This window comes from Triturus cristatus, chromosome 8 (assembly GCF_964204655.1).
Source record: "Triturus cristatus chromosome 8, aTriCri1.1, whole genome shotgun sequence".
Taxonomy (NCBI): domain Eukaryota; kingdom Metazoa; phylum Chordata; class Amphibia; order Caudata; family Salamandridae; genus Triturus; species Triturus cristatus.
In genome coordinates, this window is record NC_140591.1 from 738,449,922 (window position 1) to 738,471,709 (window position 21,788).

At 41.8% G+C, this 21,788-nt stretch overlaps 10 non-coding genes across 10 annotated transcripts; all 10 read right to left on the reverse strand.

The window, feature by feature from the left end:
- Nucleotides 1–255: 255 nt before the first annotated feature.
- Nucleotides 256–327, reverse strand: TRNAP-UGG (transfer RNA proline (anticodon UGG)). Its single transcript has one exon. It is a non-coding gene; the product is annotated as a tRNA-Pro (tRNA).
- A 1,980-nt stretch (nucleotides 328–2,307) lies between these two features.
- Nucleotides 2,308–2,380, reverse strand: TRNAV-CAC (transfer RNA valine (anticodon CAC)). Its single transcript has one exon. It is a non-coding gene; the product is annotated as a tRNA-Val (tRNA).
- A 2,314-nt stretch (nucleotides 2,381–4,694) lies between these two features.
- On the reverse strand, nucleotides 4,695–4,767 carry TRNAV-CAC (transfer RNA valine (anticodon CAC)). The gene has a single exon. It is a non-coding gene; the product is annotated as a tRNA-Val (tRNA).
- Nucleotides 4,768–7,085: 2,318 nt separating this feature from the next.
- Nucleotides 7,086–7,158, reverse strand: TRNAV-CAC (transfer RNA valine (anticodon CAC)). The gene has a single exon. It is a non-coding gene; the product is annotated as a tRNA-Val (tRNA).
- Nucleotides 7,159–9,476: 2,318 nt separating this feature from the next.
- TRNAV-CAC (transfer RNA valine (anticodon CAC)) lies at nucleotides 9,477–9,549 on the reverse strand. The gene has a single exon. It is a non-coding gene; the product is annotated as a tRNA-Val (tRNA).
- A 2,314-nt stretch (nucleotides 9,550–11,863) lies between these two features.
- Nucleotides 11,864–11,936, reverse strand: TRNAV-CAC (transfer RNA valine (anticodon CAC)). The gene has a single exon. It is a non-coding gene; the product is annotated as a tRNA-Val (tRNA).
- A 2,663-nt stretch (nucleotides 11,937–14,599) lies between these two features.
- TRNAP-UGG (transfer RNA proline (anticodon UGG)) lies at nucleotides 14,600–14,671 on the reverse strand. Its single transcript has one exon. It is a non-coding gene; the product is annotated as a tRNA-Pro (tRNA).
- A 2,329-nt stretch (nucleotides 14,672–17,000) lies between these two features.
- TRNAP-UGG (transfer RNA proline (anticodon UGG)) lies at nucleotides 17,001–17,072 on the reverse strand. Its single transcript has one exon. It is a non-coding gene; the product is annotated as a tRNA-Pro (tRNA).
- Nucleotides 17,073–19,401: 2,329 nt separating this feature from the next.
- TRNAP-UGG (transfer RNA proline (anticodon UGG)) lies at nucleotides 19,402–19,473 on the reverse strand. Its single transcript has one exon. It is a non-coding gene; the product is annotated as a tRNA-Pro (tRNA).
- Nucleotides 19,474–21,443: 1,970 nt separating this feature from the next.
- On the reverse strand, nucleotides 21,444–21,516 carry TRNAV-CAC (transfer RNA valine (anticodon CAC)). The gene has a single exon. It is a non-coding gene; the product is annotated as a tRNA-Val (tRNA).
- Nucleotides 21,517–21,788: the final 272 nt, after the last annotated feature.

Sequence of the window (21,788 nt, forward strand, 5' to 3'; positions counted from 1 at the left end):
TTTTCTGTAATGAAACTGCTCCGAACTGGCTATTCCATGGGCCTCTGGCTTTAGATTTCTTTCATGCAACCTGCCCGACATCCCTAGCTGAACGCTCGTACATGCCATGCAAGACCAGATGTTTGGTATTAGCTCAGACTGGGCAGGGCTGAAGCATGAGACTCTAGCAAAGAATTATCCACTACTGCAAAGAAAAAATTGATGTTGGTTTTGAAACGCAAACTTCAAAACAACTTGAAAAGAGTAAAAAGAAAAGGGCTCGTCCGGGATTTGAACCCGGGACCTCTCGCACCCAAAGCGAGAATCATACCCCTAGACCAACGAGCCCTCAAAATCCTCTTACCTCTCAAAAGCTAATACCGGCTCTAAGCCCGCAATGAAGATCATGCTGGTATCTTTATGATGCTTGGTCTGTGAATACGCATGAAAGTCAGTCTCAACTTACCCTTTCTCAAACGATAGCACTATCATTTACAAGTGTCTCCTTTTATTCCGTCCCAGCTTTGGACACGTCTTACAGGAAGTCAGCCCTTATTTATATATTTCTTCAGTGGCTGAAGCTTAATGAGAAAGAGTAACAAGTTGTTCATAACAACATAAGAAACACATTGTGCATTTTCTCTTAAATACTCCTTCACTTTGTGCCAAAAGAAATACCAAGGTGAATACCTAGGCCACAGATTCAAGCTAAAGATCTTCCTGCTGAATGCAAGGCGCAATAAAAACTGCATATCGCTGGACTAAAGCATTCCTTGCATAGCCTCTAACATCATAACATAACTGAGCTGCTAGCAGCAAGCTAACCAATACCTTTCTGAAATGAGAATGACATGTGCTTATCTGCTCAATCAGTGCTCAATCAGGCTCGATCAGGCGAGATTTAGAAAAGGTGGAAAGGGTCCAAGTGGATGCCCCTTCCTTTTTAGGGTGGGTCCTGCTGACTATCATAGGATTGCTTGTAAAAGTGGCCAGGGTCAGAGGAAAAGCTGCCAACACTTCTTAGCGTTCTCTATAGATGCAGCCATTTTCTGTGACTGTAATTTCGGCCTTTTCCCAGAAGTCTCTATTCTGCCTATGCAAATTAACAAAAGCAGTGCTTATTCCTCACTTGCTCAAATGTCCTTCCTGTCCAGAAAGCTCTGATTAAGCATGCTTATTTTCTTTTTCTGGGATATTTTAAATTGTTTCGCTGTCCAGTCTGTGGCAGTAGAAAGCTGCTTATGATGCCAGGTTTTGAGGAATCCCCAAGGTACAAGTACAGAGGAATATATCGGTCTGTAGGATATGGAACTTTTAGCTAACACATCACAATATGTGATGCTTGCCAAGAAAACACTACATTCTGGAGCGCTGATGATCAGAACATTCTGCTCCTGAAGGATAGAAAAGACAGCTTGATTGAAATAAAGTCTGTTTATATTGACGCTCTCTCTCTCCCTATATATACATACATGCATACACACACACACACAGGTATGTCATGCATTTCTTCAGATTTGTTTCAACCATTTACCATTTATTGGAGAATCCCTACTTTTCAAGTGACTGCAAATGAAGTCATCTCTGGCACTTTTTGTGCAAATTAAGAGACACACATGACACCTTTTTATAAAAGTCATCGGTTTCTTTGTTACTGTGTACTTTCAAAGCATGGGGCTTTCACACGTCAGGTAAACCTGATTACCACTACACAACAAAAGCAGATGCAGCTTTCTTATCTATGTCGTGATAGAACAGTTGTGAATTGAGTAGAAGAAGGGCCCTGATGTGATACTTATTACATGCAGCCTGTAAGATAGTCAAACATGCAGGCTAGGAAGGCAGATGCAAATATCAATGTATTAGAAAAACACCTAAAGGCGAGTGATATGCTTTCATTCATGCATGGCTAGGAAAAATCGCCATACTGTTGCAAACATTCTTACACCACCAACTGGAAATAAATGATTCTGACATTAAACGTAAAGGTGACAATGCATTTGTATCATCACCCTGAGAAGGATCATCTTGGAATTGAGCCGAGGGCCTCTGCACTCAAAGCCAGAAACACTCCACTAAAATAAGATTCCTGTTGGTGCCAACAATTCTCCATGTTAATGCTTGTTCTAGGTGAGCAGTGAACCGATTGCAGGGCTCTTTTGAAAGCAAGGTCTGAGAACCAACAGATACATCCACACGCCGATTACTTTAGTGTTTTGAGAGAATTCCCTTTCTTGGAACGAGATTGCATGAAATAATCTTCAGGGCTTGGACAATTCCATGGCAAAACGGCACCTATCAACATTGTAGCCAACACAATATAACAACTGTTTCTGCCCGGTTTCGAACCGGGGACCTTTCGCGTGTGAGGCGAACGTGATAACCACTACACTACAGAAACAGATACCTACAGTTGATTTTTCTGTAATGAAACTGCTCCGAACTGGCTATTCCATGGGCCTCTGGCTTTAGATTTCTTTCATGCAACCTGCCCGACATCCCTAGCTGAACGCTCGTACATGCCATGCAAGACCAGATGTTTGGTATTAGCTCAGACTGGGCAGGGCTGAAGCATGAGACTCTAGCAAAGAATTATCCACTACTGCAAAGAAAAAATTGATGTTGGTTTTGAAACGCAAACTTCAAAACAACTTGAAAAGAGTACCAAGAAAAGGGCTCGTCCGGGATTTGAACCTGGGACCTCTCGCACCCAAAGCGAGAATCATACCCCTAGACCAACGAGCCCTCAAAATCCTCTTACCTCTCAAAAGCTAATACCGGCTCTAAGCCCGCAATGAAGATCATGCTGGTATCTTTATGATGCTTGGTCTGTGAATACGCATGAAAGTCAGTCTCAACTTACCCTTTCTCAAACGATAGCACTATCATTTACAAGTGTCTCCTTTTATTCCGTCCCAGCTTTGGACACGTCTTACAGGAAGTCAGCCCTTATTTATATATTTCTGCAGTGGCTGAAGCTTAATGAGAAAGAGTAACAAGTTGTTCATAACAACATAAGAAACACATTGTGCATTTTCTCTCAAATACTCCTTCACTTTGTGCCAAAAAAAATACCAAGGTGAATACCTAGGCCACAGATTCAAGCTAAAGATCTTCCTGCTGAATGCAAGGCGCAATAAAAACTGCATATCGCTGGACTAAAGCATTCCTTGCATAGCCTCTAACATCATAACATAACTGAGCTGCTAGCAGCAAGCTAACCAATACCTTTCTGAAATGAGAATGACATGTGCTTATCGGCTCGATCAGGGCTCGATCAGGCGAGATTTAGAAAAGGTGGAAAGGGTCCAAGTGGATGCCCCTTCCTTTTTAGGGTGGGTCCTGCTGACTATCATAGGATTGCTTGTAAAAGTGGCCAGGGTCAGAGGAAAAGCTGCCAACACTTCTTAGCGTTCTCTAAAGATGCAGCCATTTTCTGTGACTGTAATTTCGGCCTTTTCCCAGAAGTCTCTATTCTGCCTATGCAAATTAACAAAAGCAGTGCTTATTCCTCACTTGCTCAAATGTCCTTCCTGTCCAGAAAGCTCTGATTAAGCATGCTTATTTTCTTTTTCTGGGATATTTTAAATTGTTTCGCTGTCCAGTCTGTGGCAGTAGAAAGCTGCTTATGATGCCAGGTTTTGATGAATCCCCAAGGTACAAGTACAGAGGAATATATCGGTCTGTAGGATATGGAACTTTTAGCTAACACATCACAATATGTGATGCTTGCCAAGAAAACACTACATTCTGGAGCGCTGATGATCAGAACATTCTGCTCCTGAAGGATAGAAAAGACAGCTTGATTGAAATAAAGTCTGTTTATATTGACGCTCTCTCTCTCCCTATATATACATACATGCATACACACACACACACAGGTATGTCATGCATTTCTTCAGATTTGTTTCAACCATTTACCATTTATTGGAGAATCCCTACTTTTCAAGTGACTGCAAATGAAGTCATCTCTGGCACTTTTTGTGCAAAGTAAGAGACACACATGACACCTTTTTATAAAAGTCATCGGTTTCTTTGTTACTGTGTACTTTCAAAGCATGGGGCTTTCACACGTCAGGTAAACCTGATTACCACTACACAACAAAAGCAGATGCAGCTTTCTTATCTATGTCGTGATAGAACAGTTGTGAATTGAGTAGAAGAAGGGCCCTGATGTGATACTTATTACATGCAGCCTGTAAGATAGTCAAACATGCAGGCTAGGAAGGCAGATGCAAATATCAATGTATTAGAAAAACACCTAAAGGCGAGTGATATGCTTTCATTCATGCATGGCTAGGAAAAATCGCCATACTGTTGCAAACATTCTTACACCACCAACTGGAAATAAATGATTCTGACATTAAACGTAAAGGTGACAATGCATTTGTATCATCACCCTGAGAAGGATCATCTTGGAATTGAGCCGAGGGCCTCTGCACTCAAAGCCAGAAACACTCCACTAAAATAAGATTCCTGTTGGTGCCAACAATTCTCCATGTTAATGCTTGTTCTAGGTGAGCAGTGAACCGATTGCAGGGCTCTTTTGAAAGCAAGGTCTGAGAACCAACAGATACATCCACACGCCGATTACTTTAGTGTTTTGAGAGAATTCCCTTTCTTGGAACGAGATTGCATGAAATAATCTTCAGGGCTTGGACAATTCCATGGCAAAACGGCACCTATCAACATTGTAGCCAACACAATATAACAACTGTTTCTGCCCGGTTTCGAACCGGGGACCTTTCGCGTGTGAGGCGAACGTGATAACCACTACACTACAGAAACAGATACCTACAGTTGATTTTTCTGTAATGAAACTGCTCCGAACTGGCTATTCCATGGGCCTCTGGCTTTAGATTTCTTTCATGCAACCTGCCCGACATCCCTAGCTGAACGCTCGTACATGCCATGCAAGACCAGATGTTTGGTATTAGCTCAGACTGGGCAGGGCTGAAGCATGAGACTCTAGCAAAGAATTATCCACTACTGCAAAGAAAAAATTGATGTTGGTTTTGAAACGCAAACTTCAAAACAACTTGAAAAGAGTACCAAGAAAAGGGCTCGTCCGGGATTTGAACCTGGGACCTCTCGCACCCAAAGCGAGAATCATACCCCTAGACCAACGAGCCCTCAAAATCCTCTTACCTCTCAAAAGCTAATACCGGCTCTAAGCCCGCAATGAAGATCATGCTGGTATCTTTATGATGCTTGGTCTGTGAATACGCATGAAAGTCAGTCTCAACTTACCCTTTCTCAAACGATAGCACTATCATTTACAAGTGTCTCCTTTTATTCCGTCCCAGCTTTGGACACGTCTTACAGGAAGTCAGCCCTTATTTATATATTTCTGCAGTGGCTGAAGCTTAATGAGAAAGAGTAACAAGTTGTTCATAACAACATAAGAAACACATTGTGCATTTTCTCTCAAATACTCCTTCACTTTGTGCCAAAAAAAATACCAAGGTGAATACCTAGGCCACAGATTCAAGCTAAAGATCTTCCTGCTGAATGCAAGGCGCAATAAAAACTGCATATCGCTGGACTAAAGCATTCCTTGCATAGCCTCTAACATCATAACATAACTGAGCTGCTAGCAGCAAGCTAACCAATACCTTTCTGAAATGAGAATGACATGTGCTTATCGGCTCGATCAGGGCTCGATCAGGCGAGATTTAGAAAAGGTGGAAAGGGTCCAAGTGGATGCCCCTTCCTTTTTAGGATGGGTCCTGCTGACTATCATAGGATTGCTTGTAAAAGTGGCCAGGGTCAGAGGAAAAGCTGCCAACACTTCTTAGCGTTCTCTATAGATGCAGCCATTTTCTGTGACTGTAATTTCGGCCTTTTCCCAGAAGTCTCTATTCTGCCTATGCAAATTAACAAAAGCAGTGCTTATTCCTCACTTGCTCAAATGTCCTTCCTGTCCAGAAAGCTCTGATTAAGCATGCTTATTTTCTTTTTCTGGGATATTTTAAATTGTTTCGCTGTCCAGTCTGTGGCAGTAGAAAGCTGCTTATGATGCCAGGTTTTGATGAATCCCCAAGGTACAAGTACAGAGGAATATATCAGTCTCTAGGATATGGAACTTTTAGCTAAAACATCACAATATGTGATGCTTGCCAAGAAAACACTACATTCTGGAGCGCTGATGATCAGAACATTCTGCTCCTGAAGGATAGAAAAGACAGCTTGATTGAAATAAAGTCTGTTTATATTGACGCTCTCTCTCTCCCTATATATACATACATGCGTACACACACACACACACACAGGTATGTCATGCATTTCTTCAGATTTGTTTCAACCATTTACCATTTATTGGAGAATCCCTACTTTTCAAGTGACTGCAAATGAAGTCATCTCTGGCACTTTTTGTGCAAAGTAAGAGACACACATGACACCTTTTTATAAAAGTCATCGGTTTCTTTGTTACTGTGTACTTTCAAAGCATGGGGCTTTCACACGTCAGGTAAACCTGATTACCACTACACAACAAAAGCAGATGCAGCTTTCTTATCTATGTCGTGATAGAACAGTTGTGAATTGAGTAGAAGAAGGGCCCTGATGTGATACTTATTACATGCAGCCTGTAAGATAGTCAAACATGCAGGCTAGGAAGGCAGATGCAAATATCAATGTATTAGAAAAACACCTAAAGGCGAGTGATATGCTTTCATTCATGCATGGCTAGGAAAAATCGCCATACTGTTGCAAACATTCTTACACCACCAACTGGAAATAAATGATTCTGACATTAAACGTAAAGGTGACAATGCATTTGTATCATCACCCTGAGAAGGATCATCTTGGAATTGAGCCGAGGGCCTCTGCACTCAAAGCCAGAAACACTCCACTAAAATAAGATTCCTGTTGGTGCCAACAATTCTCCATGTTAATGCTTGTTCTAGGTGAGCAGTGAACCGATTGCAGGGCTCTTTTGAAAGCAAGGTCTGAGAACCAACAGATACATCCACACGCCGATTACTTTAGTGTTTTGAGAGAATTCCCTTTCTTGGAACGAGATTGCATGAAATAATCTTCAGGGCTTGGACAATTCCATGGCAAAACGGCACCTATCAACATTGTAGCCAACACAATATAACAACTGTTTCTGCCCGGTTTCGAACCGGGGACCTTTCGCGTGTGAGGCGAACGTGATAACCACTACACTACAGAAACAGATACCTACAGTTGATTTTTCTGTAATGAAACTGCTCCGAACTGGCTATTCCATGGGCCTCTGGCTTTAGATTTCTTTCATGCAACCTGCCCGACATCCCTAGCTGAACGCTCGTACATGCCATGCAAGACCAGATGTTTGGTATTAGCTCAGACTGGGCAGGGCTGAAGCATGAGACTCTAGCAAAGAATTATCCACTACTGCAAAGAAAAAATTGATGTTGGTTTTGAAACGCAAACTTCAAAACAACTTGAAAAGAGTACCAAGAAAAGGGCTCGTCCGGGATTTGAACCTGGGACCTCTCGCACCCAAAGCGAGAATCATACCCCTAGACCAACGAGCCCTCAAAATCCTCTTACCTCTCAAAAGCTAATACCGGCTCTAAGCCCGCAATGAAGATCATGCTGGTATCTTTATGATGCTTGGTCTGTGAATACGCATGAAAGTCAGTCTCAACTTACCCTTTCTCAAACGATAGCACTATCATTTACAAGTGTCTCCTTTTATTCCGTCCCAGCTTTGGACACGTCTTACAGGAAGTCAGCCCTTATTTATATATTTCTGCAGTGGCTGAAGCTTAATGAGAAAGAGTAACAAGTTGTTCATAACAACATAAGAAACACATTGTGCATTTTCTCTCAAATACTCCTTCACTTTGTGCCAAAAAAAATACCAAGGTGAATACCTAGGCCACAGATTCAAGCTAAAGATCTTCCTGCTGAATGCAAGGCGCAATAAAAACTGCATATCGCTGGACTAAAGCATTCCTTGCATAGCCTCTAACATCATAACATAACTGAGCTGCTAGCAGCAAGCTAACCAATACCTTTCTGAAATGAGAATGACATGTGCTTATCGGCTCGATCAGGGCTCGATCAGGCGAGATTTAGAAAAGGTGGAAAGGGTACAAGTGGATGCCCCTTCCTTTTTAGGATGGGTCCTGCTGACTATCATAGGATTGCTTGTAAAAGTGGCCAGGGTCAGAGGAAAAGCTGCCAACACTTCTTAGCGTTCTCTATAGATGCAGCCATTTTCTGTGACTGTAATTTCGGCCTTTTCCCAGAAGTCTCTATTCTGCCTATGCAAATTAACAAAAGCAGTGCTTATTCCTCACTTGCTCAAATGTCCTTCCTGTCCAGAAAGCTCTGATTAAGCATGCTTATTTTCTTTTTCTGGGATATTTTAAATTGTTTCGCTGTCCAGTCTGTGGCAGTAGAAAGCTGCTTATGATGCCAGGTTTTGATGAATCCCCAAGGTACAAGTACAGAGGAATATATCAGTCTCTAGGATATGGAACTTTTAGCTAAAACATCACAATATGTGATGCTTGCCAAGAAAACACTACATTCTGGAGCGCTGATGATCAGAACATTCTGCTCCTGAAGGATAGAAAAGACAGCTTGATTGAAATAAAGTCTGTTTATATTGACGCTCTCTCTCTCCCTATATATACATACATGCGTACACACACACACACACACAGGTATGTCATGCATTTCTTCAGATTTGTTTCAACCATTTACCATTTATTGGAGAATCCCTACTTTTCAAGTGACTGCAAATGAAGTCATCTCTGGCACTTTTTGTGCAAAGTAAGAGACACACATGACACCTTTTTATAAAAGTCATCGGTTTCTTTGTTACTGTGTACTTTCAAAGCATGGGGCTTTCACACGTCAGGTAAACCTGATTACCACTACACAACAAAAGCAGATGCAGCTTTCTTATCTATGTCGTGATAGAACAGTTGTGAATTGAGTAGAAGAAGGGCCCTGATGTGATACTTATTACATGCAGCCTGTAAGATAGTCAAACATGCAGGCTAGGAAGGAAGATGCAAATATCAATGTATTAGAAAAACACCTAAAGGCGAGTGATATGCTTTCATTCATGCATGGCTAGGAAAAATCGCCATACTGTTGCAAACATTCTTACACCACCAACTGGAAATAAATGATTCTGACATTAAACGTAAAGGTGACAATGCATTTGTATCATCACCTTGAGAAGGATCATCTTGGAATTGAGCCGAGGGCCTCTGCACTCAAAGCCAGAAACACTCCACTAAAATAAGATTCCTGTTGGTGCCAACAATTCTCCATGTTAATGCTTGTTCTAGGTGAGCAGTGAACCGATTGCAGGGCTCTTTTGAAAGCAAGGTCTGAGAACCAACAGATACATCCACACGCCGATTACTTTAGTGTTTTGAGAGAATTCCCTTTCTTGGAACGAGATTGCATGAAATAATCTTCAGGGCTTGGACAATTCCATGGCAAAACGGCACCTATCAACATTGTAGCCAACACAATATAACAACTGTTTCTGCCCGGTTTCGAACCGGGGACCTTTCGCGTGTGAGGCGAACGTGATAACCACTACACTACAGAAACAGATACCTACAGTTGATTTTTCTGTAATGAAACTGCTCCGAACTGGCTATTCCATGGGCCTCTGGCTTTAGATTTCTTTCATGCAACCTGCCCGACATCCCTAGCTGAACGCTCGTACATGCCATGCAAGACCAGATGTTTGGTATTAGCTCAGACTGGGCAGGGCTGAAGCATGAGACTCTAGCAAAGAATTATCCACTACTGCAAAGAAAAAATTGATGTTGGTTTTGAAACGCAAACTTCAAAACAACTTGAAAAGAGTACCAAGAAAAGGGCTCGTCCGGGATTTGAACCTGGGACCTCTCGCACCCAAAGCGAGAATCATACCCCTAGACCAACGAGCCCTCAAAATCCTCTTACCTCTCAAAAGCTAATACCGGCTCTAAGCCCGCAATGAAGATCATGCTGGTATCTTTATGATGCTTGGTCTGTGAATACGCATGAAAGTCAGTCTCAACTTACCCTTTCTCAAACGATAGCACTATCATTTACAAGTGTCTCCTTTTATTCCGTCCCAGCTTTGGACACGTCTTACAGGAAGTCAGCCCTTATTTATATATTTCTGCAGTGGCTGAAGCTTAATGAGAAAGAGTAACAAGTTGTTCATAACAACATAAGAAACACATTGTGCATTTTCTCTCAAATACTCCTTCACTTTGTGCCAAAAAAAATACCAAGGTGAATACCTAGGCCACAGATTCAAGCTAAAGATCTTCCTGCTGAATGCAAGGCGCAATAAAAACTGCATATCGCTGGACTAAAGCATTCCTTGCATAGCCTCTAACATCATAACATAACTGAGCTGCTAGCAGCAAGCTAACCAATACCTTTCTGAAATGAGAATGACATGTGCTTATCGGCTCGATCAGGGCTCGATCAGGCGAGATTTAGAAAAGGTGGAAAGGGTCCAAGTGGATGCCCCTTCCTTTTTAGGGTGGGTCCTGCTGACTATCATAGGATTGCTTGTAAAAGTGGCCAGGGTCAGAGGAAAAGCTGCCAACACTTCTTAGCGTTCTCTAAAGATGCAGCCATTTTCTGTGACTGTAATTTCGGCCTTTTCCCAGAAGTCTCTATTCTGCCTATGCAAATTAACAAAAGCAGTGCTTATTCCTCACTTGCTCAAATGTCCTTCCTGTCCAGAAAGCTCTGATTAAGCATGCTTATTTTCTTTTTCTGGGATATTTTAAATTGTTTCGCTGTCCAGTCTGTGGCAGTAGAAAGCTGCTTATGATGCCAGGTTTTGATGAATCCCCAAGGTACAAGTACAGAGGAATATATCGGTCTGTAGGATATGGAACTTTTAGCTAACACATCACAATATGTGATGCTTGCCAAGAAAACACTACATTCTGGAGCGCTGATGATCAGAACATTCTGCTCCTGAAGGATAGAAAAGACAGCTTGATTGAAATAAAGTCTGTTTATATTGACGCTCTCTCTCTCCCTATATATACATACATGCATACACACACACACACAGGTATGTCATGCATTTCTTCAGATTTGTTTCAACCATTTACCATTTATTGGAGAATCCCTACTTTTCAAGTGACTGCAAATGAAGTCATCTCTGGCACTTTTTGTGCAAAGTAAGAGACACACATGACACCTTTTTATAAAAGTCATCGGTTTCTTTGTTACTGTGTACTTTCAAAGCATGGGGCTTTCACACGTCAGGTAAACCTGATTACCACTACACAACAAAAGCAGATGCAGCTTTCTTATCTATGTCGTGATAGAACAGTTGTGAATTGAGTAGAAGAAGGGCCCTGATGTGATACTTATTACATGCAGCCTGTAAGATAGTCAAACATGCAGGCTAGGAAGGCAGATGCAAATATCAATGTATTAGAAAAACACCTAAAGGCGAGTGATATGCTTTCATTCATGCATGGCTAGGAAAAATCGCCATACTGTTGCAAACATTCTTACACCACCAACTGGAAATAAATGATTCTGACATTAAACGTAAAGGTGACAATGCATTTGTATCATCACCCTGAGAAGGATCATCTTGGAATTGAGCCGAGGGCCTCTGCACTCAAAGCCAGAAACACTCCACTAAAATAAGATTCCTGTTGGTGCCAACAATTCTCCATGTTAATGCTTGTTCTAGGTGAGCAGTGAACCGATTGCAGGGCTCTTTTGAAAGCAAGGTCTGAGAACCAACAGATACATCCACACGCCGATTACTTTAGTGTTTTGAGAGAATTCCCTTTCTTGGAACGAGATTGCATGAAATAATCTTCAGGGCTTGGACAATTCCATGGCAAAACGGCACCTATCAACATTGTAGCCAACACAATATAACAACTGTTTCTGCCCGGTTTCGAACCGGGGACCTTTCGCGTGTGAGGCGAACGTGATAACCACTACACTACAGAAACAGATACCTACAGTTGATTTTTCTGTAATGAAACTGCTCCGAACTGGCTATTCCATGGGCCTCTGGCTTTAGATTTCTTTCATGCAACCTGCCCGACATCCCTAGCTGAACGCTCGTACATGCCATGCAAGACCAGATGTTTGGTATTAGCTCAGACTGGGCAGGGCTGAAGCATGAGACTCTAGCAAAGAATTATCCACTACTGCAAAGAAAAAATTGATGTTGGTTTTGAAACGCAAACTTCAAAACAACTTGAAAAGAGTACCAAGAAAAGGGCTCGTCCGGGATTTGAACCTGGGACCTCTCGCACCCAAAGCGAGAATCATACCCCTAGACCAACGAGCCCTCAAAATCCTCTTACCTCTCAAAAGCTAATACCGGCTCTAAGCCCGCAATGAAGATCATGCTGGTATCTTTATGATGCTTGGTCTGTGAATACGCATGAAAGTCAGTCTCAACTTACCCTTTCTCAAACGATAGCACTATCATTTACAAGTGTCTCCTTTTATTCCGTCCCAGCTTTGGACACGTCTTACAGGAAGTCAGCCCTTATTTATATATTTCTGCAGTGGCTGAAGCTTAATGAGAAAGAGTAACAAGTTGTTCATAACAACATAAGAAACACATTGTGCATTTTCTCTCAAATACTCCTTCACTTTGTGCCAAAAAAAATACCAAGGTGAATACCTAGGCCACAGATTCAAGCTAAAGATCTTCCTGCTGAATGCAAGGCGCAATAAAAACTGCATATCGCTGGACTAAAGCATTCCTTGCATAGCCTCTAACATCATAACATAACTGAGCTGCTAGCAGCAAGCTAACCAATACCTTTCTGAAATGAGAATGACATGTGCTTATCGGCTCGATCAGGGCTCGATCAGGCGAGATTTAGAAAAGGTGGAAAGGGTCCAAGTGGATGCCCCTTCCTTTTTAGGATGGGTCCTGCTGACTATCATAGGATTGCTTGTAAAAGTGGCCAGGGTCAGAGGAAAAGCTGCCAACACTTCTTAGCGTTCTCTATAGATGCAGCCATTTTCTGTGACTGTAATTTCGGCCTTTTCCCAGAAGTCTCTATTCTGCCTATGCAAATTAACAAAAGCAGTGCTTATTCCTCACTTGCTCAAATGTCCTTCCTGTCCAGAAAGCTCTGATTAAGCATGCTTATTTTCTTTTTCTGGGATATTTTAAATTGTTTCGCTGTCCAGTCTGTGGCAGTAGAAAGCTGCTTATGATGCCAGGTTTTGATGAATCCCCAAGGTACAAGTACAGAGGAATATATCAGTCTCTAGGATATGGAACTTTTAGCTAAAACATCACAATATGTGATGCTTGCCAAGAAAACACTACATTCTGGAGCGCTGATGATCAGAACATTCTGCTCCTGAAGGATAGAAAAGACAGCTTGATTGAAATAAAGTCTGTTTATATTGACGCTCTCTCTCTCCCTATATATACATACATGCGTACACACACACACACACACAGGTATGTCATGCATTTCTTCAGATTTGTTTCAACCATTTACCATTTATTGGAGAATCCCTACTTTTCAAGTGACTGCAAATGAAGTCATCTCTGGCACTTTTTGTGCAAAGTAAGAGACACACATGACACCTTTTTATAAAAGTCATCGGTTTCTTTGTTACTGTGTACTTTCAAAGCATGGGGCTTTCACACGTCAGGTAAACCTGATTACCACTACACAACAAAAGCAGATGCAGCTTTCTTATCTATGTCGTGATAGAACAGTTGTGAATTGAGTAGAAGAAGGGCCCTGATGTGATACTTATTACATGCAGCCTGTAAGATAGTCAAACATGCAGGCTAGGAAGGAAGATGCAAATATCAATGTATTAGAAAAACACCTAAAGGCGAGTGATATGCTTTCATTCATGCATGGCTAGGAAAAATCGCCATACTGTTGCAAACATTCTTACACCACCAACTGGAAATAAATGATTCTGACATTAAACGTAAAGGTGACAATGCATTTGTATCATCACCTTGAGAAGGATCATCTTGGAATTGAGCCGAGGGCCTCTGCACTCAAAGCCAGAAACACTCCACTAAAATAAGATTCCTGTTGGTGCCAACAATTCTCCATGTTAATGCTTGTTCTAGGTGAGCAGTGAACCGATTGCAGGGCTCTTTTGAAAGCAAGGTCTGAGAACCAACAGATACATCCACACGCCGATTACTTTAGTGTTTTGAGAGAATTCCCTTTCTTGGAACGAGATTGCATGAAATAATCTTCAGGGCTTGGACAATTCCATGGCAAAACGGCACCTATCAACATTGTAGCCAACACAATATAACAACTGTTTCTGCCCGGTTTCGAACCGGGGACCTTTCGCGTGTGAGGCAAACGTGATAACCACTACACTACAGAAACAGATACCTACAGTTGATTTTTCTGTAATGAAACTGCTCCGAACTGGCTATTCCATGGGCCTCTGGCTTTAGATTTCTTTCATGCAACCTGCCCGACATCCCTAGCTGAACGCTCGTACATGCCATGCAAGACCAGATGTTTGGTATTAGCTCAGACTGGGCAGGGCTGAAGCATGAGACTCTAGCAAAGAATTATCCACTACTGCAAAGAAAAAATTGATGTTGGTTTTGAAACGCAAACTTCAAAACAACTTGAAAAGAGTACCAAGAAAAGGGCTCGTCCGGGATTTGAACCCGGGACCTCTCGCACCCAAAGCGAGAATCATACCCCTAGACCAACGAGCCCTCAAAATCCTCTTACCTCTCAAAAGCTAATACCGGCTCTAAGCCCGCAATGAAGATCATGCTGGTATCTTTATGATGCTTGGTCTGTGAATACGCATGAAAGTCAGTCTCAACTTACCCTTTCTCAAACGATAGCACTATCATTTACAAGTGTCTCCTTTTATTCCGTCCCAGCTTTGGACACGTCTTACAGGAAGTCAGCCCTTATTTATATATTTCTTCAGTGGCTGAAGCTTAATGAGAAAGAGTAACAAGTTGTTCATAACAACATAAGAAACACATTGTGCATTTTCTCTTAAATACTCCTTCACTTTGTGCCAAAAGAAATACCAAGGTGAATACCTAGGCCACAGATTCAAGCTAAAGATCTTCCTGCTGAATGCAAGGCGCAATAAAAACTGCATATCGCTGGACTAAAGCATTCCTTGCATAGCCTCTAACATCATAACATAACTGAGCTGCTAGCAGCAAGCTAACCAATACCTTTCTGAAATGAGAATGACATGTGCTTATCTGCTCAATCAGTGCTCAATCAGGCTCGATCAGGCGAGATTTAGAAAAGGTGGAAAGGGTCCAAGTGGATGCCCCTTCCTTTTTAGGATGGGTCCTGCTGACTATCATAGGATTGCTTGTAAAAGTGGCCAGGGTCAGAGGAAAAGCTGCCAACACTTCTTAGCGTTCTCTATAGATGCAGCCATTTTCTGTGACTGTAATTTCGGCCTTTTCCCAGAAGTCTCTATTCTGCCTATGCAAATTAACAAAAGCAGTGCTTATTCCTCACTTGCTCAAATGTCCTTCCTGTCCAGAAAGCTCTGATTAAGCATGCTTATTTTCTTTTTCTGGGATATTTTAAATTGTTTCGCTGTCCAGTCTGTGGCAGTAGAAAGCTGCTTATGATGCCAGGTTTTGATGAATCCCCAAGGTACAAGTACAGAGGAATATATCAGTCTCTAGGATATGGAACTTTTAGCTAAAACATCACAATATGTGATGCTTGCCAAGAAAACACTACATTCTGGAGCGCTGATGATCAGAACATTCTGCTCCTGAAGGATAGAAAAGACAGCTTGATTGAAATAAAGTCTGTTTATATTGACGCTCTCTCTCTCCCTATATATACATACATGCGTACACACACACACACACACAGGTATGTCATGCATTTCTTCAGATTTGTTTCAACCATTTACCATTTATTGGAGAATCCCTACTTTTCAAGTGACTGCAAATGAAGTCATCTCTGGCACTTTTTGTGCAAAGTAAGAGACACACATGACACCTTTTTATAAAAGTCATCGGTTTCTTTGTTACTGTGTACTTTCAAAGCATGGGGCTTTCACACGTCAGGTAAACCTGATTACCACTACACAACAAAAGCAGATGCAGCTTTCTTATCTATGTCGTGATAGAACAGTTGTGAATTGAGTAGAAGAAGGGCCCTGATGTGATACTTATTACATGCAGCCTGTAAGATAGTCAAACATGCAGGCTAGGAAGGAAGATGCAAATATCAATGTATTAGAAAAACACCTAAAGGCGAGTGATATGCTTTCATTCATGCATGGCTAGGAAAAATCGCCATACTGTTGCAAACATTCTTACACCACCAACTGGAAATAAATGATTCTGACATTAAACGTAAAGGTGACAATGCATTTGTATCATCACCTTGAGAAGGATCATCTTGGAATTGAGCCGAGGGCCTCTGCACTCAAAGCCAGAAACACTCCACTAAAATAAGATTCCTGTTGGTGCCAACAATTCTCCATGTTAATGCTTGTTCTAGGTGAGCAGTGAACCGATTGCAGGGCTCTTTTGAAAGCAAGGTCTGAGAACCAACAGATACATCCACACGCCGATTACTTTAGTGTTTTGAGAGAATTCCCTTTCTTGGAACGAGATTGCATGAAATAATCTTCAGGGCTTGGACAATTCCATGGCAAAACGGCACCTATCAACATTGTAGCCAACACAATATAACAACTGTTTCTGCCCGGTTTCGAACCGGGGACCTTTCGCGTGTGAGGCAAACGTGATAACCACTACACTACAGAAACAGATACCTACAGTTGATTTTTCTGTAATGAAACTGCTCCGAACTGGCTATTCCATGGGCCTCTGGCTTTAGATTTCTTTCATGCAACCTGCCCGACATCCCTAGCTGAACGCTCGTACATGCCATGCAAGACCAGATGTTTGGTATTAGCTCAGACTGGGCAGGGCTGAAGCATGAGACTCTAGCAAAGAATTATCCACTACTGCAAAGAAAAAATTGATGTTGGTTTTGAAACGCAAACTTCAAAACAACTTGAAAAGAGTACCAAGAAAAGGGCTCGTCCGGGATTTGAACCCGGGACCTCTCGCACCCAAAGCGAGAATCATACCCCTAGACCAACGAGCCCTCAAAATCCTCTTACCTCTCAAAAGCTAATACCGGCTCTAAGCCCGCAATGAAGATCATGCTGGTATCTTTATGATGCTTGGTCTGTGAATACGCATGAAAGTCAGTCTCAACTTACCCTTTCTCAAACGATAGCACTATCATTTACAAGTGTCTCCTTTTATTCCGTCCCAGCTTTGGACACGTCTTACAGGAAGTCAGCCCTTATTTATATATTTCTTCAGTGGCTGAAGCTTAATGAGAAAGAGTAACAAGTTGTTCATAACAACATAAGAAACACATTGTGCATTTTCTCTTAAATACTCCTTCACTTTGTGCCAAAAGAAATACCAAGGTGAATACCTAGGCCACAGATTCAAGCTAAAGATCTTCCTGCTGAATGCAAGGCGCAATAAAAACTGCATATCGCTGGACTAAAGCATTCCTTGCATAGCCTCTAACATCATAACATAACTGAGCTGCTAGCAGCAAGCTAACCAATACCTTTCTGAAATGAGAATGACATGTGCTTATCTGCTCAATCAGTGCTCAATCAGGCTCGATCAGGCGAGATTTAGAAAAGGTGGAAAGGGTCCAAGTGGATGCCCCTTCCTTTTTAGGGTGGGTCCTGCTGACTATCATAGGATTGCTTGTAAAAGTGGCCAGGGTCAGAGGAAAAGCTGCCAACACTTCTTAGCGTTCTCTATAGATGCAGCCATTTTCTGTGACTGTAATTTCGGCCTTTTCCCAGAAGTCTCTATTCTGCCTATGCAAATTAACAAAAGCAGTGCTTATTCCTCACTTGCTCAAATGTCCTTCCTGTCCAGAAAGCTCTGATTAAGCATGCTTATTTTCTTTTTCTGGGATATTTTAAATTGTTTCGCTGTCCAGTCTGTGGCAGTAGAAAGCTGCTTATGATGCCAGGTTTTGATGAATCCCCAAGGTACAAGTACAGAGGAATATATCAGTCTCTAGGATATGGAACTTTTAGCTAAAACATCACAATATGTGATGCTTGCCAAGAAAACACTACATTCTGGAGCGCTGATGATCAGAACATTCTGCTCCTGAAGGATAGAAAAGACAGCTTGATTGAAATAAAGTCTGTTTATATTGACGCTCTCTCTCTCCCTATATATACATACATGCGTACACACACACACACACACAGGTATGTCATGCATTTCTTCAGATTTGTTTCAACCATTTACCATTTATTGGAGAATCCCTACTTTTCAAGTGACTGCAAATGAAGTCATCTCTGGCACTTTTTGTGCAAAGTAAGAGACACACATGACACCTTTTTATAAAAGTCATCGGTTTCTTTGTTACTGTGTACTTTCAAAGCATGGGGCTTTCACACGTCAGGTAAACCTGATTACCACTACACAACAAAAGCAGATGCAGCTTTCTTATCTATGTCGTGATAGAACAGTTGTGAATTGAGTAGAAGAAGGGCCCTGATGTGATACTTATTACATGCAGCCTGTAAGATAGTCAAACATGCAGGCTAGGAAGGAAGATGCAAATATCAATGTATTAGAAAAACACCTAAAGGCGAGTGATATGCTTTCATTCATGCATGGCTAGGAAAAATCGCCATACTGTTGCAAACATTCTTACACCACCAACTGGAAATAAATGATTCTGACATTAAACGTAAAGGTGACAATGCATTTGTATCATCACCTTGAGAAGGATCATCTTGGAATTGAGCCGAGGGCCTCTGCACTCAAAGCCAGAAACACTCCACTAAAATAAGATTCCTGTTGGTGCCAACAATTCTCCATGTTAATGCTTGTTCTAGGTGAGCAGTGAACCGATTGCAGGGCTCTTTTGAAAGCAAGGTCTGAGAACCAACAGATACATCCACACGCCGATTACTTTAGTGTTTTGAGAGAATTCCCTTTCTTGGAACGAGATTGCATGAAATAATCTTCAGGGCTTGGACAATTCCATGGCAAAACGGCACCTATCAACATTGTAGCCAACACAATATAACAACTGTTTCTGCCCGGTTTCGAACCGGGGACCTTTCGCGTGTGAGGCAAACGTGATAACCACTACACTACAGAAACAGATACCTACAGTTGATTTTTCTGTAATGAAACTGCTCCGAACTGGCTATTCCATGGGCCTCTGGCTTTAGATTTCTTTCATGCAACCTGCCCGACATCCCTAGCTGAACGCTCGTACATGCCATGCAAGACCAGATGTTTGGTATTAGCTCAGACTGGGCAGGGCTGAAGCATGAGACTCTAGCAAAGAATTATCCACTACTGCAAAGAAAAAATTGATGTTGGTTTTGAAACGCAAACTTCAAAACAACTTGAAAAGAGTACCAAGAAAAGGGCTCGTCCGGGATTTGAACCCGGGACCTCTCGCACCCAAAGCGAGAATCATACCCCTAGACCAACGAGCCCTCAAAATCCTCTTACCTCTCAAAAGCTAATACCGGCTCTAAGCCCGCAATGAAGATCATGCTGGTATCTTTATGATGCTTGGTCTGTGAATACGCATGAAAGTCAGTCTCAACTTACCCTTTCTCAAACGATAGCACTATCATTTACAAGTGTCTCCTTTTATTCCGTCCCAGCTTTGGACACGTCTTACAGGAAGTCAGCCCTTATTTATATATTTCTTCAGTGGCTGAAGCTTAATGAGAAAGAGTAACAAGTTGTTCATAACAACATAAGAAACACATTGTGCATTTTCTCTTAAATACTCCTTCACTTTGTGCCAAAAGAAATACCAAGGTGAATACCTAGGCCACAGATTCAAGCTAAAGATCTTCCTGCTGAATGCAAGGCGCAATAAAAACTGCATATCGCTGGACTAAAGCATTCCTTGCATAGCCTCTAACATCATAACATAACTGAGCTGCTAGCAGCAAGCTAACCAATACCTTTCTGAAATGAGAATGACATGTGCTTATCTGCTCAATCAGTGCTCAATCAGGCTCGATTTAGAAAAGGTGGAAAGGGTCCAAGTGGATGCCCCTTCCTTTTTAGGGTGGGTCCTGCTGACTATCATAGGATTGCTTGTAAAAGTGGCCAGGGTCAGAGGAAAAGCTGCCAACACTTCTTAGCGTTCTCTATAGATGCAGCCATTTTCTGTGACTGTAATTTCGGCCTTTTCCCAGAAGTCTCTATTCTGCCTATGCAAATTAACAAAAGCAGTGCTTATTCCTCACTTGCTCAAATGTCCTTCCTGTCCAGAAAGCTCTGATTAAGCATGCTTATTTTCTTTTTCTGGGATATTTTAAATTGTTTCGCTGTCCAGTCTGTGGCAGTAGAAAGCTGCTTATGATGCCAGGTTTTGATGAATCCCCAAGGTACAAGTACAGAGGAATATATCGGTCTGTAGGATATGGAACTTTTAGCTAACACATCACAATATGTGATGCTTGCCAAGAAAACACTACATTCTGGAGCGCTGATGATCAGAACATTCTGCTCCTGAAGGATAGAAAAGACAGCTTGATTGAAATAAAGTCTGTTTATATTGACGCTCTCTCTCTCCCTATATATACATACATGCATACACACACACACACAGGTATGTCATGCATTTCTTCAGATTTGTTTCAACCATTTACCATTTATTGGAGAATCCCTACTTTTCAAGTGACTGCAAATGAAGTCATCTCTGGCACTTTTTGTGCAAAGTAAGAGACACACATGACACCTTTTTATAAAAGTCATCGGTTTCTTTGTTACTGTGTACTTTCAAAGCATGGGGCTTTCACACGTCAGGTAAACCTGATTACCACTACACAACAAAAGCAGATGCAGCTTTCTTATCTATGTCGTGATAGAACAGTTGTGAATTGAGTAGAAGAAGGGCCCTGATGTGATACTTATTACATGCAGCCTGTAAGATAGTCAAACATGCAGGCTAGGAAGGCAGATGCAAATATCAATGTATTAGAAAAACACCTAAAGGCGAGTGATATGCTTTCATTCATGCATGGCTAGGAAAAATCGCCATACTGTTGCAAACATTCTTACACCACCAACTGGAAATAAATGATTCTGACATTAAACGTAAAGGTGACAATGCATTTGTATCATCACCCTGAGAAGGATCATCTTGGAATTGAGCCGAGGGCCTCTGCACTCAAAGCCAGAAACACTCCACTAAAATAAGATTCCTGTTGGTGCCAACAATTCTCCATGTTAATGCTTGTTCTAGGTGAGCAGTGAACCGATTGCAGGGCTCTTTTGAAAGCAAGGTCTGAGAACCAACAGATACATCCACACGCCGATTACTTTAGTGTTTTGAGAGAATTCCCTTTCTTGGAACGAGATTGCATGAAATAATCTTCAGGGCTTGGACAATTCCATGGCAAAACGGCACCTATCAACATTGTAGCCAACACAATATAACAACTGTTTCTGCCCGGTTTCGAACCGGGGACCTTTCGCGTGTGAGGCGAACGTGATAACCACTACACTACAGAAACAGATACCTACAGTTGATTTTTCTGTAATGAAACTGCTCCGAACTGGCTATTCCATGGGCCTCTGGCTTTAGATTTCTTTCATGCAACCTGCCCGACATCCCTAGCTGAACGCTCGTACATGCCATGCAAGACCAGATGTTTGGTATTAGCTCAGACTGGGCAGGGCTGAAGCATGAGACTCTAGCAAAGAATTATCCACTACTGCAAAGAAAAAATTGATGTTGGTTTTGAAACGCAAACTTCAAAACAACTTGAAAAGAGTACCAAGAAAA